Source organism: Rana temporaria, chromosome 4 (genome assembly GCF_905171775.1).
Source record: "Rana temporaria chromosome 4, aRanTem1.1, whole genome shotgun sequence".
NCBI classification, from domain to species: Eukaryota; Metazoa; Chordata; class Amphibia; order Anura; family Ranidae; genus Rana; species Rana temporaria.
In genome coordinates, this window is record NC_053492.1 from 126,646,595 (window position 1) to 126,660,100 (window position 13,506).

The 13,506-nt window shown below is 43.4% G+C and overlaps 1 long non-coding RNA gene across 1 annotated transcript in view; it reads left to right on the plus strand.

The window, feature by feature from the left end:
- Positions 1-5,469: 5,469 nt before the first annotated feature.
- LOC120935324 overlaps positions 5,470-13,506 on the plus strand; it is a 12,391-nt gene continuing 4,354 nt past the window's right edge. The window contains exon 1 of the long non-coding RNA XR_005748412.1: positions 5,470-5,567. This is a non-coding gene — a long non-coding RNA (uncharacterized LOC120935324). The remainder of the gene's footprint in view (positions 5,568-13,506) is intronic.

Genomic DNA, 13,506 nt, shown 5'->3' on the forward strand with positions numbered 1-13,506 from the left:
GTGTTTTGCACGCCACAGGCTTTTCAACAGGAAAAAAACAGCTGGAGGCAGAATGGTTGCAAAACACTACGTGTTTGTTACTTAACTCTGGGTTTCAAGACCAGTCCACCTCCAGCTGTTGCAAAACTACTACTCCCATCAGCCACGGTCTGTCAGTGCATGCTAAGAATTTTACTTTTGCTGCATCTAGGGTGCCACAGTTTAGAGACCCGTGCATAAAGGCCTGAAAAATGGGGGCCTGCAGAACTTACAATACTAGAAGTGCCAGCATTCCCAGGCATGCTGGAAGTTGTAGTTCTGCAACATCTAAAGGGCAATATGTATTCGAACGTCCTTGGGCCTTGAGGACACTGAAGTCAGGACGTTCGCATACGTCCTATGTCCAAAAAATTTTTAAATTCATTATGCTAAATAACAAGGAAAAGTGCCTAAATACACATTTGCCAACCAGGGTGTCTGCAGCTGTCCAGGCATGCTGGGACTTGTAGTTTTGTAAAAGCAGGAGACACATTTTTTGTGAAATACTAATATATGATCATATATACTAACTTTTAAACTAGACTAAAATGCTGGGCTGGGCTGGGACTTGTAGTTTTGTAAAAGCAGGAGACACATTTTTGGTTAAATACTAATATCTGATCATATATACTAACTTTTAAACTAGACTTAAATGCAGTTGAAGATGATGAAATAACAGTGGTCAAAATACTTACACAAATCAGCAACTTTTCCTCAGACTTAGTGAAATTGCTTCCAACCATGTTGCTGTGTGATTGCGCTGCGATCATAAGTTGGAAACTGGCAAGGCTCCAGGAAATGGTCGCGTGTTGTTCGCGTGTTGATTGCGCTGCTTGGACCGAGATGGGTCCATATGGCTTCGGCTGTATGGACCACAGTAACTCTTTTCCCTGTCAGGAGCCTAGGAGCCTAACGCCCCGGGGGGTCAGAGACGGGACCTTTTCGGAGGACCACTGACGTATGCAACCGTCGCTGTTTTTGTGATGTCACTCTTTAGTGTGTGCAAATTTTCCTTGCCACCGGGTGGAGTTTTTGGGTTGTGTTTTGCACCCCACAGGCTTTCAACAGAAAATACCAGCTGGAGGCAAGAATGGTTGCCAAAACACTACGGGTTTGTTACCTAACTCTGGGTTTCAAGACCAGTCCACCTCCAGCTGTTCCAAACTACTACTCCCATCACCCACGGTCTGTCAGTGCATGCTAAGAATTTTACTTTTGCTGCATCTAGGGTGCCACAGTTTTAGAGACCCGTGCATAAAGGCCTGAAAATGTGGGCCTGCAGAACTTACAATACTAGAAGTGCCAGCATTCCAGGCATGCTGGGACTTGTAGTCTGCAACATCTAAAGGGCAATATGTATTCGAACGTCCTTGGGCCTTGAGGACACTGAAGTCAGACGTTCGCATACGTCCTATGTCAATAAATGTTTAAATTCATTATGCTAAATAACAAGGAAAAGTGCTAAATACACCATTTGCCAACCAGGGTGTCTGCAGCTGTCCAGGCATGCTGGGACTTGTAGTTTTGTAAAAGCAGGAGACACATTTTTTGTGAAATACTAATATCTGATCATATATACTAACTTTTAAACTAGACTAAAATGCAGTTGAAGATGATGAAATAACAGTGGTCAAAATACTTACACAAATCAGCAACTTTTCCTCAGACTTAGTGAAATTGCTTACCAACCATGTTGCTGTGTGATTGCGCTGCGATCATAAGTTGGAAACTGGCAAGGCCTCCAGGAAATGGTCGCCGTGTTTGTTCGCGCAATTGCGCATGCGCGATCGAAAATCGCAATCGCAATATGTATTTGGTTAAAATATCATACATATTCGATTTCAGAGTTGCTGCTACAGCAGTTTTCGAAATATCTGCAATAAATTTCGCATTCGCATGTTGCGATATTTCGATAAAATATCAGGAATATTCTGAGCCAATCAGAGCGCTCCTCCAGCATATCTCGAAATTGCGCAATAAATACGCATTCGCATGTTGCGATATTTCGATAAAATATCACGAATATTCTGAGCCAATCAGAGCGCTCCTCCAGCATATCTCGAAATTGCGCAATAATATCGCATTCGCATGTTGCGATATTTTCGATAAAATATCACGAATATTCTGAACCCAATCAGAGCGCTCCTCCAGCATATCTCGAAATTGCGCAATAAATATCGCATTCGCATGTTGCGATATTTCGATAAAATATCACGAATATTCTGAGCCAATCAGAGCGCTCCTCCAGCATATCTCGAAATTGCGCAATAAATATCGCATTCGCATGTTGCGATATTTCGATAAAATATCACGAATATTCTAAGCCAATCAGAGCGCTCCTACCGCAGTTATTAAAAATCGCAATTATTTTCGCATTCGCAATAGCGAAAAACGCATTCAATTAATTTCGATAAAATATCACGAATATTCGAAATTTAGCGAATATATCTCGAATATTCGAATATATATTCGAGATATATCGCGAAATCGAATATGGCATATTCTGCTCAACACTAGTCAGCACAAGTGTGACCACTGGAGGAGAGGACAGACTGTGCTACCAAGTAGAATGCAAAGAAGAAAACTGACTATGCTGGAATGCCTTGCAGGGTCAGTTTGAAATAGGAAAGTAGAGGGGCTGACCAAGTTCACCAGATATTTCACACAAAGAAAAGCAATACAAATAGAACAGAAATACTTTCTAACACAAGTACTGTACATTGTACAATGGATGCATATCAGAAATATGAAATGTTGGGTATACCATTTGTAGCGCCCCCTTACTTTCAGTAAAGGCGCTACGCTAAAGTTAGTGGGGACTGAGAGAGCTAATTTGCTCTCATTCTAATTGTGTTGAATTCGGCTGTCACCAAATCTGGATTGTTCTGTGGGTCAGACTGCGTTCTAGGATGTGGTACCATTCCTGGGCGGCAGGTGGCACAGAGAGGTCCAGGCGGAGCCGCTTTCCCAGCAGCCATTGAGAGGAGTTGAGCCTCGCTGTGCATGCTGGGAGGGAGTATTTCTGTGGCGGAAGCTGTTCTTGGTTCTTTGCGGGTTCCTGGTTCCAGGTGCGGCACCCACCTTTAGGGTGTGCGCACATCGCGGGCCCCACCACTATGGTCTACCTGGCCTGGGGTCGCGCGCAGCGCGGAGTTCCATACTCTGGGCCCTCTTGGCCTAGAGTGACTGATGCTGCCAAAGGGGCCCCAGTGACTGACTGGTCCCCTCTACTAAGGAGATCCCAGGCTGTATGCCATTCGGTGGGGGATCGGCTTGAGGAGAACCCGGAGGCAGGTGATCCAAAAGGGCTTTGAACCGACCATCGGGGGATCTGGGTGACCAAACACTGACAGATAACCTCAGTACTGTTCAGTCGGTGACCCCAAAGAGAAAGACTGGGAGGATTTGCTCTGCCTGTTCACCATTGTCAGCATTAAGCCTGTGGCAGAGGCCTCATCTGGCATCCTATTAAAATCAGAGCCAAGTCAGTGGCAGTGACTTGTTCTTCCAGCTACCTAAAGTGACATTTCGGCTGCCAGGCTCGTGGCAGGAGTCTGTCCGGAGGCACTTCACCACTCTGGCTAGAGTGGCGACGGAACGTAACTACTACTACTGATAGCAGGATTTGCTTTCCACTTAGCCAGGCCTGATACCGCAAAGTTCTTTACTTCATCAACCTTTCTGTCCTACTTCATGTTGATGTTGGTCGTGTTGGGCCGTGAAATAAGCATTCAGAGAACCTATTCGGTGATTGGACATTCGTTTACTGCTCTACTCACAACCATCATCCCTAGACAACGATTAGAGGTAACTTAATACGCCGATCCCAAATCAACCAGCGGCTCCTGAGGGGGGTAGCGCTACACGTGGGCGCTCGTCCGGGATTCGGCTGTTACCTCTGGCAACAAGAATTGTGAATACAAGATTTACTAAAGAGCGAAAAGAGTGTCGTGTTTTGAACTGTCCGGCAATGAGGGAGTTAACTTCACACAGCTAAGCTTGGGCGTACGTGCAGCACAGCACGCGCAGCACGCGCCTGAAACGTGCCTGTGACGGATACGGGCATCCGCTTGTCCACTGAGGGACATTCGTGTTACTGTCCAGCGGAGGAGGAAAGGAACAAGTGCTTTGTGAATCCGGGCCATAGTTTGTAGACACAATAACATTCCCGTAAACCAATCAATACACGCTTATCTGGATTATATTTTTTTACCAAAAACTTGTAGCAGAAAAAATAAATTAGAGTTTTCAGTTTTTTTTATTGGATATGTTTTATAGCAGAGAGAATTTTTTTTTTTTTCAAAATTGTCTGCCTTTATTTGTTTATATCGCAAACAATAAAAAAAAACCTCAGAGGTGATCAAATACCACCAATAGAAATCTCTATTTGTGGGAAAAAAATCACATAAATTGTATTTGGGTACAACGTTGCATTCAATTGTCAGTTAATGTAACGCAGTGCCGTATCCCAAAAAAACAAGCCTGGTCATGAAGGGGGGGGGGGGGTAATTTCTTGCAGAGGTCATTGGTTAAGTATCATTTTGATGAAGTAGCAGGCTTACCTTAGCACAGCATCATCTGATCATCACTTATCTTCACTATTGCCACCTCCCTCCTTATTGCTTACCCTTACCCATCTTCAGTCCACCATAACTTCTGCTGTCAGACTCATCCACCATACCAAATCTTCAGTGCCAGCTACTCCTCTTTGCTTCATTCACCCATTGATAAAAAAATCGAAAATCTGTAACAAAGCACTAAATAAAGCCTGTAAATAATAATAGTAACAATAACAACGAACCCACTTTACTGTCAAGGCTGGACTGGGACAGAAATTTGGCACTGGACTTCCATCCAGACTGGCCCCTTTGATAGGTCTCCTCCATGGCAGCCGGACAACTCCCACAACCCCCCCCCCGGCACTCAAGCCCCTCTCCCCTTTCACTAGCCACTAGCCGTCTACTTTATTAGAGAAGAACGGCTGGTACTTGGTACCTCTTATAGGCAGTACCAGTGGGGAAGCTAGACATTATTTCACCCAGGGCAAAGAATCAGTTTGGTGCCCCCCCCATGGGTCAAGATTAGGCAGAACTGAGAAACTCCCCAGGCCATAGCTGTTGAGTCAGCTAGGTCTGTCCCCTCCCCCATGCTCCTCTGGTCGTCCCCCCTGCTCTTCTGGTCCTCCCCCCTGCTTCTTTGTTCCCCCAGGTGAGTGCTGCGGGAAGGGAGAGACAGAGGAGCGGAGGGGGGCAGCGGTCCCGCTGTCACTGAAGCCGGCCCACTGAGCCATCGGCCCACCGGGAAACTCCCTGTAGTCCCCAATGGCCAGTCCATCCCTGCTTACTGTACATATCTGCGTATCTACAATTCATCCCCAATCGGAATTAGTTGTTCAAGAACAGACAATATTTTGCCTATAATTATTTGCTAATATTTGTTTATTTTCAGGAAGTGTCTATGGGGTTGATTTACTCAAGGCCAATACTGTCCACTTTACAATGTGCAGTTGCTCTCTGCACGTGCAGTTGCTCCAGAGCTTAGTAAATGAGGTAAGGCTTCACTTTGCAAACGAATACCCAATCACGTGCAAGATTATTTTTTTTAAACTTTTTTTAAACTTTTTAGAGCTTCCCCTAATTTTACTAAGCTCTAGAGCAGGGGTTTCCAAACTTTTCAAACAAAGGCCAGTTTATTGTCCTTTAGAATTAAGGAGGATTGTGGCCAGCAGGGGCAGAAAATGTTAGGGTATGGCATGAGCGAGAATAAATATGGCCTTAGTTTTGGTGGGTTAGGAGTAACTGTCCCCTATTAGGAGGAGGAATAGTATCCCCTAATTGGTATTGGTGGAAGAAATAGTTGCCCCATTGTTGGTGTCAGGCCTCGTACACACGACCGCCAGAAACTCGACGGGCCGAAACACATCGTTTTGGCTCGTCGAGTTCCTTGTGAAGCCATCGAGGAACCTCGACAAGCCAATTTTCTCCATTCCCATCAAGGAAATAGAGAACTTGCTCTCTTTTTGGCTTGTCGAGTTTCTCGACAGTTTCATTGATGAAAATGTACACACGACCGGTTTCTCGGCAAAAAAATATCTCCCAGCAAGTTTCTTGCTGTTTTTTGCAGAGAAACTCGATTGTGTGTACGAGGCCTCAGTGGGAGGAATAGTGCCCCAAGGGCCAGGTAAAGACTAGCAAAGGGCCACATCTGGCCCTCAGGTCACAGTTTGGATTAGTGTTGAGCAGAATATGCCATATTCGATTTCGCGATATATCTCGAATATATATTCGAATATTCGAGATATATTCGCTAAATTCGAATATTCGTGATATTTTATCGAAAGTAAATGATTGCGATTTTTCGCTATTGCGAATGCGAAAATAATTGCGATTTTTTGATAACTGCGGTAGGAGCACTCTGATTGGCTCAGAATATTCGTGATATTTTATCGAAATATCGCAACATGCGAATGCGATATTTATTGCGCAATTTCGAGAAATGCTGGAGGAGCGCTCTGATTGGCTCAGAATATTCGTGATATTTTATCGAAATATCGCAACATGCGAATGCGATATTTATTGCGCAATTTCGAGAAATGCTGTAGGAGCACTCTGATTGGCTCAGAATATTCGTGATATTTTACAATACAAAATAATTGCGAATATTCGGCAAATGCGGAAGGAGCACTCTGATTGGCTCAGAATATTCGTGATATTTTATCGAAATATCGCAACATGCGAATGCGATATTTATTGCGCAATTTCGAGAAATGCTGTAGGAGCACTCTGATTGGCTCAGAATATTCGTGATATTTTACAATACAAAATAATTGCGAATATTCGGCAAATGCGGAAGGAGCACTCTGATTGGCTCAGAATATTCTTGATATTTTACAATACAAAATAATTGCGAATATTCGGCAAATGCAGAAGGAGCACTCTGATTGGCTCAGAATATTCTTGATATTTTACAATACAAAATAATTGCGAATATTCGGCAAATGCTGAAGGAGCACTCTGATTGGCTCAGAATATTCTTGATATTTTACAATAGAAAATAAAAAGTGTTTTGCATTGGTGGTGATTCTTTACTCTATCCATCTGTCACAGCCATTTGTCAATCAAACACCTTGAAGATTGAACACATTCATGCTGCATGCTTTGGACTTTTTTTCACTTCACATATCAAAGACATTTTTATGAAAGATTATTTTTCTATTATTGGGACTATATTTCTTTATATATTTGTTTCACTGTGTATTTCACAAGTTATTTGCGCTTGCTTATTTTATAATTTGCCCACATGTCTTGTCACTAGACATATTTTTTATTCTTGTAGAGCGACTCCATTTTCTGTCTTGTATTAATTTATGTTGTATAACATTTTTGAGTTGCTGCTGTATTCTCCCCTTTTTTAAAGGTATGCGCAATTTTTTCCTTCTTACAAAAAATAATAATATCAAACATACAAATATTCATAACATACACATACACAAAGCCCCCCCCTTTTGCATCAGAGACAATCAGAGTTCTCCTACCACAGTTATCGAAAATTCGCAATCATTTTCGCATTCGCAATAGCGAAAAATCGCAATTTTTTTTTTTTCAATTTGGCAACATAAAAGGATCGCCTCAGCTTAGCTACTCGGCCCAGGGTCTCTAATCATACCAGCAATGCTTTTAGACGTCGATCCCCTGCTCTAAAGCAACTGTACTTGCGGAGTGCACAGTCTGTTTGCCTTTAGCAAATCAACCCGTATATGTTTCAGTATACTACTTATCACTCTCAAACTTGTTTTTCAGTCCAGTACACATGTACAGAAATCCAGCTGGTTCAGCAGTGACGGGGTGAATTTTGGTACGTGTGTACTGCCCTCTGTTAAAAAAAAAAGGCGTTTTAATGACTGGCTTCTGTCAATGGCTGCAGCTCTGCTCTGTGTATTCTTACAGGGAGGGTTGGTGTACCACAATAGTGCAACTGGGGGAGATATCCACATCCACATTGCTTGTGTGGATGTGTAATCTGTCGTTTTGAATGAAAGAAAACTTTACATGTATACCCTGCTTTAGCCATACATTAAAACCAAGCATTTTATGTCATAGCTAGCACTAAGGTAAGCAGTATTTTCACTGCCTCAATACTTTTCATTACTATAAGTCTGTTTCTGGTTAATATACTACAACATTCTTGTGTTTTGATCATACTTGCACTATAAACTTTTTTTTTTTTTTGTCAAATTAGTTTATTGGGTTTAAAGTAAAGAGAAAACAGTAGATACAATTGACAATAAAAGATTACAGAAAAATAAAAATGGTATCATGTAATAAGAGAGTATTTGAAACATAGAAAAATCCAATAAATATTTGTAGATCCTATGAGGAATATTAACCAGTTGAGACCCGCGCTATGGTCGAAAGACGTCCACAGCGCGGCTCTCAACTGCCGGGTGGACGTCCCTGGACGTCCTGCTGTTGTTGTTCCCCGTGCACGCCGCTGGGGGCGCGGCAGCGGGGAAACAACGTGCCAGCGCATCGCTCGGGAGCCGATGCGAGTGCCTGGCGGCCGCGATGTCCGCCAGACACTCGCGATCGTCGGTAAACACAGCCGGTAACACAGCAGGACGTGGAGCTCTGTGTGTAAACACCGAGCTCCACGTGCTGTGAGGGAGAGAGGAGACCGATGCTGTGTCTCTTTACATAGGGACACAGCATCGGTCACCTCCCCAGTCAGTCCCCCCCCCCCACACAGTAAGAACACAATGAGGGAATACATTTAACCCCTTCCTCACCTCCCTGTGTTAACCCTTCACTGCCAGTCACAATTATACAGTAATTAGTGCATTTTTATAGCACTGATCGCTGTATAAATGTGAATGGTCCCAAAATTGTGTCAAAAGTGTCCCGATACGTCCGTCGCAATATCGCAGCCCTGACAAAAAAATCGCAAATCGCCGTCATTACTAGTAAAAAAAAAAAAAAAAACATAAATCTATCCCCCATTTCGTAGGCACTATAACTTTTGCGCAAACCAGTCGCTTATTGCGATTATTTTTTTTTTTTTTTACAAAAAATACGTCGAAAAATACGTATCGGCCTTAACTGAGAAAAAGTTATTTTTTTTTAAAAATTGGGATATTTATTATAGCAACAAGTAAAAAAAATATATATTTTTTTAAAATGTCGCTCTTTTTTTGTTTATAGCGCAAAAAATAAAACCGCAGAGGTGATCAAATACCACCAAAATAAAGCTCTATTTGTGGGGAAAAAAGGACGCCAATTTTGTTCGGGAGCCCACGTCGCACGACCCGCGCATTGTCAGTTAAAGCGACGCAGTGCCGGAAGCTGAAATTTCGCCTGGAAACGAAGGGGGTTTATGTGCCCAGTAAGCAAGTGGTTAAAGGAATCATTAAAGCAGGTTATAGTCAAACCAATCATGTTAGTCTATTGCATTTGAACTCATATAAAATATTATAGAATATTGTGATATAAATGGAATCGGATATAATTATGATATGAACTATAGCTATGGAGCAATTGTAATTTTAGCAATGAATCGGTTCAAAAACTGGCTGAAATAGGGGGGAGAAGGATCTTATTCATGTTAAATATTAAAACAATAGGAGCAAAATTAGATATCGTATTTACATATTCACATTTACCATTTTATATAATGAGATAGCTTGAGCTATATATTTGAAGAAGTGAGAGATGAAAAGAAAGAAAAGGACAGAATGTGGAGTATAAAAAGTGGAAAGTGATGAAAACAATAGGATAGGAAAGGGAGTACAGGATAGAGGAAAGGCTCCGGGATCGTTACATAATAGAGATAGTAATAATATAGATGGACTGTATCCAGAATGTTACTGGCTTACAATATCTTACCAAGGTCTCAATAGAGAATCATCTGGGTTAGATGAGATAGTATAGGTCGCACTATAAACTTTTAACCACATGGTACATTAATAGTAAAGGGATGTACAGTCTTTTATTTATATATGTATATGTAAGAGAGATTATCATAGCTCCCAACTGTCCCTAATTTCAAGAGACTGTCTCTAATTTGGAATAATGTCCCTCATTCCTCCTCATTTGTCCCTCATTTTGGTCTGATCTATATAGTTGTATATAAAATGCACTTTTTAGCTATCAAAAAGTGTTTCCCAGCGCTAGGACCTTTCATCTGATTTCTAAATTGCTGCATTTGTAAATTCTAAAAACCAATATAAAGGAATAGTAGTGGTTAAAAAAAAGCACTTGTGGGTTTAAACTGGAGGTTCACCCGAAAAGTAAATTTTTAACATTAGATTGAGGCTCATTTTGTCAATGGGAATCGGGTAGTTTTTTTTAAATCAAAGCAGTTATACCGTTTTAGAGAGCGATCTTCTCCGCCGCTTCCAGGTATGGGCTGCAGGACTGGGTGTTCCTATTTGATCGACAGGCTTCCGACAGGCTTCCGACGGTCGCATCCATCGCGTCACGATTTTCCGAAAGTAGCCGAACGTCGGAGCGCAGGCGCCGTATAGAGCCGCACCGACGTTCGGCTTCTTTCGGCTACTCGTGATGCGATAGATGTGACAGTCGGAAGCCTGTCAATCAAATAGGAACACCCAGTCCCGAAGACCATACCCGGAAGCGGCGGAGAAGATCGCTCTCTAAAACGGTAAGTACTGCTTTGATTTTAAAAAAACTACCCGATTCCTCTTGACAAAATGAGCATCAATCTAATGTTAAAAAAAAAATTTCGGGTGAACTCCCGCTTTAACCAATCTTGTTTTTTTTGTACAATTCTCCTTTAAGGGGCGTGGCAAGAGGTGTGTCCTGTGCCTGCATACTTTTGCTGATAGGTGTCCCTCATTTCCATCTCAAAAAGTTGGGAGGCATGGATTAGCTCAGTGTAAACATTCCTGTCACTGCTTGTCATTGTTTAGGAAAACGTGTTTCTAGTAAAAAATTGTTATTACATACTGTATGTGCATGGAGGCAGCCATCTTTGCTCACTACAAACAGAGGCTCTACTTCCTTGTCTACAGAGCTACACAGTGGTTATACTTTTCTGCTCCTTCTCACAAAGTAGGTCTTTTGAGTCGGCTGATTCACTGAAAGCCCTCCAAGTGTGACTAATATCTATTTTCAACAGTTGTTTAAAATGTGGCAAAGTAATTATAGTTTATTAGAATAGGTTATAAGGTGAACTGATCAGACAGTGAGTTAAGCCTAGTACACACCAGCAGGGTTGAAGGAAAAAAACCTGTCAACTCAGGAGGAGCCACTGTACTATCTGACATTAGTATAGAGAACTCCCCTGCTGTACTTTTGTGTTCTGACTAGGGGACGCCATTGGCTGAGAGCACTCATTGGGAGCCCATCAGGAGACGTTTTTCGGTCATGCCCCTTCGACAGAAGCTGGCCGGACAGCCAACTTCTGTTGGACTGTCTTCATTACACACAGGCCGATTGTCAGCCAGTTTCTATTAACCCAGCCGATGTGGAACGACATTCAGCCCATGGATACTAGGCCTAAAGCTAACAACACATAAATCAAATTTCAACCTATTCAGAAGAACAGTAACTGCATCCTATCAAATGCAGTCACTGCTTGGATAGTCAAACAGCTATGCGTGCTGTGGCTGCTTGAATACTACAATTGGCAATTCAGATTCCTCCATCTGCGCTATTTAGCATAGATTGGGGAATACATTGATCTTCTGTGGGCTGAACCAGAGAATCTAAAAGTGCATGGCTAACTATAACTTACAGTTTACTAGACAGGTGCAATGTAAATGGCAAAGTAGAAGCAATAACACAAAACTGTTTCAGGGTGGCAAAGAGCATGCACACACTGCAGAAAAAAACATAACAGATTGCACAAACATGGACTCTTCGCAGCAATGTTTCTGTGATCCAATCAGGGTAACATGTGGCTGCGTAGCATAGTCTCTATAAAACTCTAGAACAACAGGGAGTCTAGAGAATCACTACTTCAGTAAAACAGATCAAAACACAAACACATATGATTATGTTCATAAACAGCATGTGACGGTATCGGTATGATATCCCCGTCAACGTTCCTCTTCCCATAACGAAAATCACCCCAATATTCCACGAGGAGGGATATCCCTGGAATCGCCCAGAAAGCACACATGAGACCAGCTTACTGCTTGAACAACACAGACTTTAATGTTATAACACACAGCTTATATGTCATTTCCAAAACTGTTACAATGACAAATCTCCGCCCCCCTCACACTGGGCTTCCATACAGATGACTAGGTAGACACGACGGGGCCGATGCTGAAACACATTTTCTTTAGACAATGACATCAATGACGCTGAGCACTAGCTGTACTGAATACATCAACCAGACCGCTCGACCCCACATATAGAGAGATAATTACCACAATGAAGCAATCAGAATAATTAACACAAGCCACTTAAACCCAGCTCTCCTTCACACACACAATAGATCAATTAACCTTTAGAAATAGTGAGGGGACATTAGCACATCAATAACCTGGCTAGCAGGGAGTAGTAAACTGAGACATATAGGCAAATGTATCACAATGGCCCCCTTTTGCTCCCTGCTCCGGCAAACCCGGTTGGACCTTCCCTGGTCCAGTAGGGTTGACGGGTTCAGAGCTATTAGTCAGAGGTTAACTCCGTTTGGCATGACTGACCTCCCTTGGCAACTGCTTCAGACTCAGGTATGTCACCGGGTCGTCAGATCACACGCCGGTCAGTCCCCAAGTCTTTGTGCGATCTGCAAAGTCACCAGAAGTCAGTGTGAAGACAGCGAATGGGTCTGTGCGCCGCCGTCTAGGTGTCCCGCTATGGAAGGGGGCAGGTTATGGCTCTGAAGTGACAATCCCAGGAGATTCATAAAAAGAAAAAGTTATATTTGTTGAAATGCTGTAGCACTGGTGCTCAGAGTCCGGGGGGGGGGGGAGGGGAGGGGGGAGGGGAATCAGAGCCCATAAGGTCAGCCACCCCTGCTCCCTCCGCAGCCGCGGTTCTCCTCTTGGAGCTTCTCCAGCTCCATCTCAGTTCATGCTGCTGTGACCTCAGGTGGTTGTTCTCCTCCTCCATGCGGCTTATGCACTCCTCCAGCTCTATGTACTCACGGATCAGCTCCTGCTTGCTCATGTCCTGCAGGCTCTCCACGTGGTCCTTCATCATCAGGAACTGGGTGGTGGTGTAAGGGGCCACCGGTGGGCCCTTGGCGAACATCTCGGCACGCCTCTGGGACCGCCCGCTGCGACTCCCTCTCCTCCAGTCGCTTCTTCTCCTTCCAGGTCAGCTTGTTATACGGCTTCCAGGACCTCTTCTTCTTGAAGGGTGGCCGGCGGTGCCTCTTTCTGCCCAGCTCCCTCCAGGGCCCCTCCGGCTCAGGGCTGTCGCCCATGACCAGCTGACAATGGTGTTCCCTGTTGTCCGTAATAACAGATTGTACCATGAGGGCTTCGTAAGGGGTGCCCAATGGTTCTTCCTGTTTTTT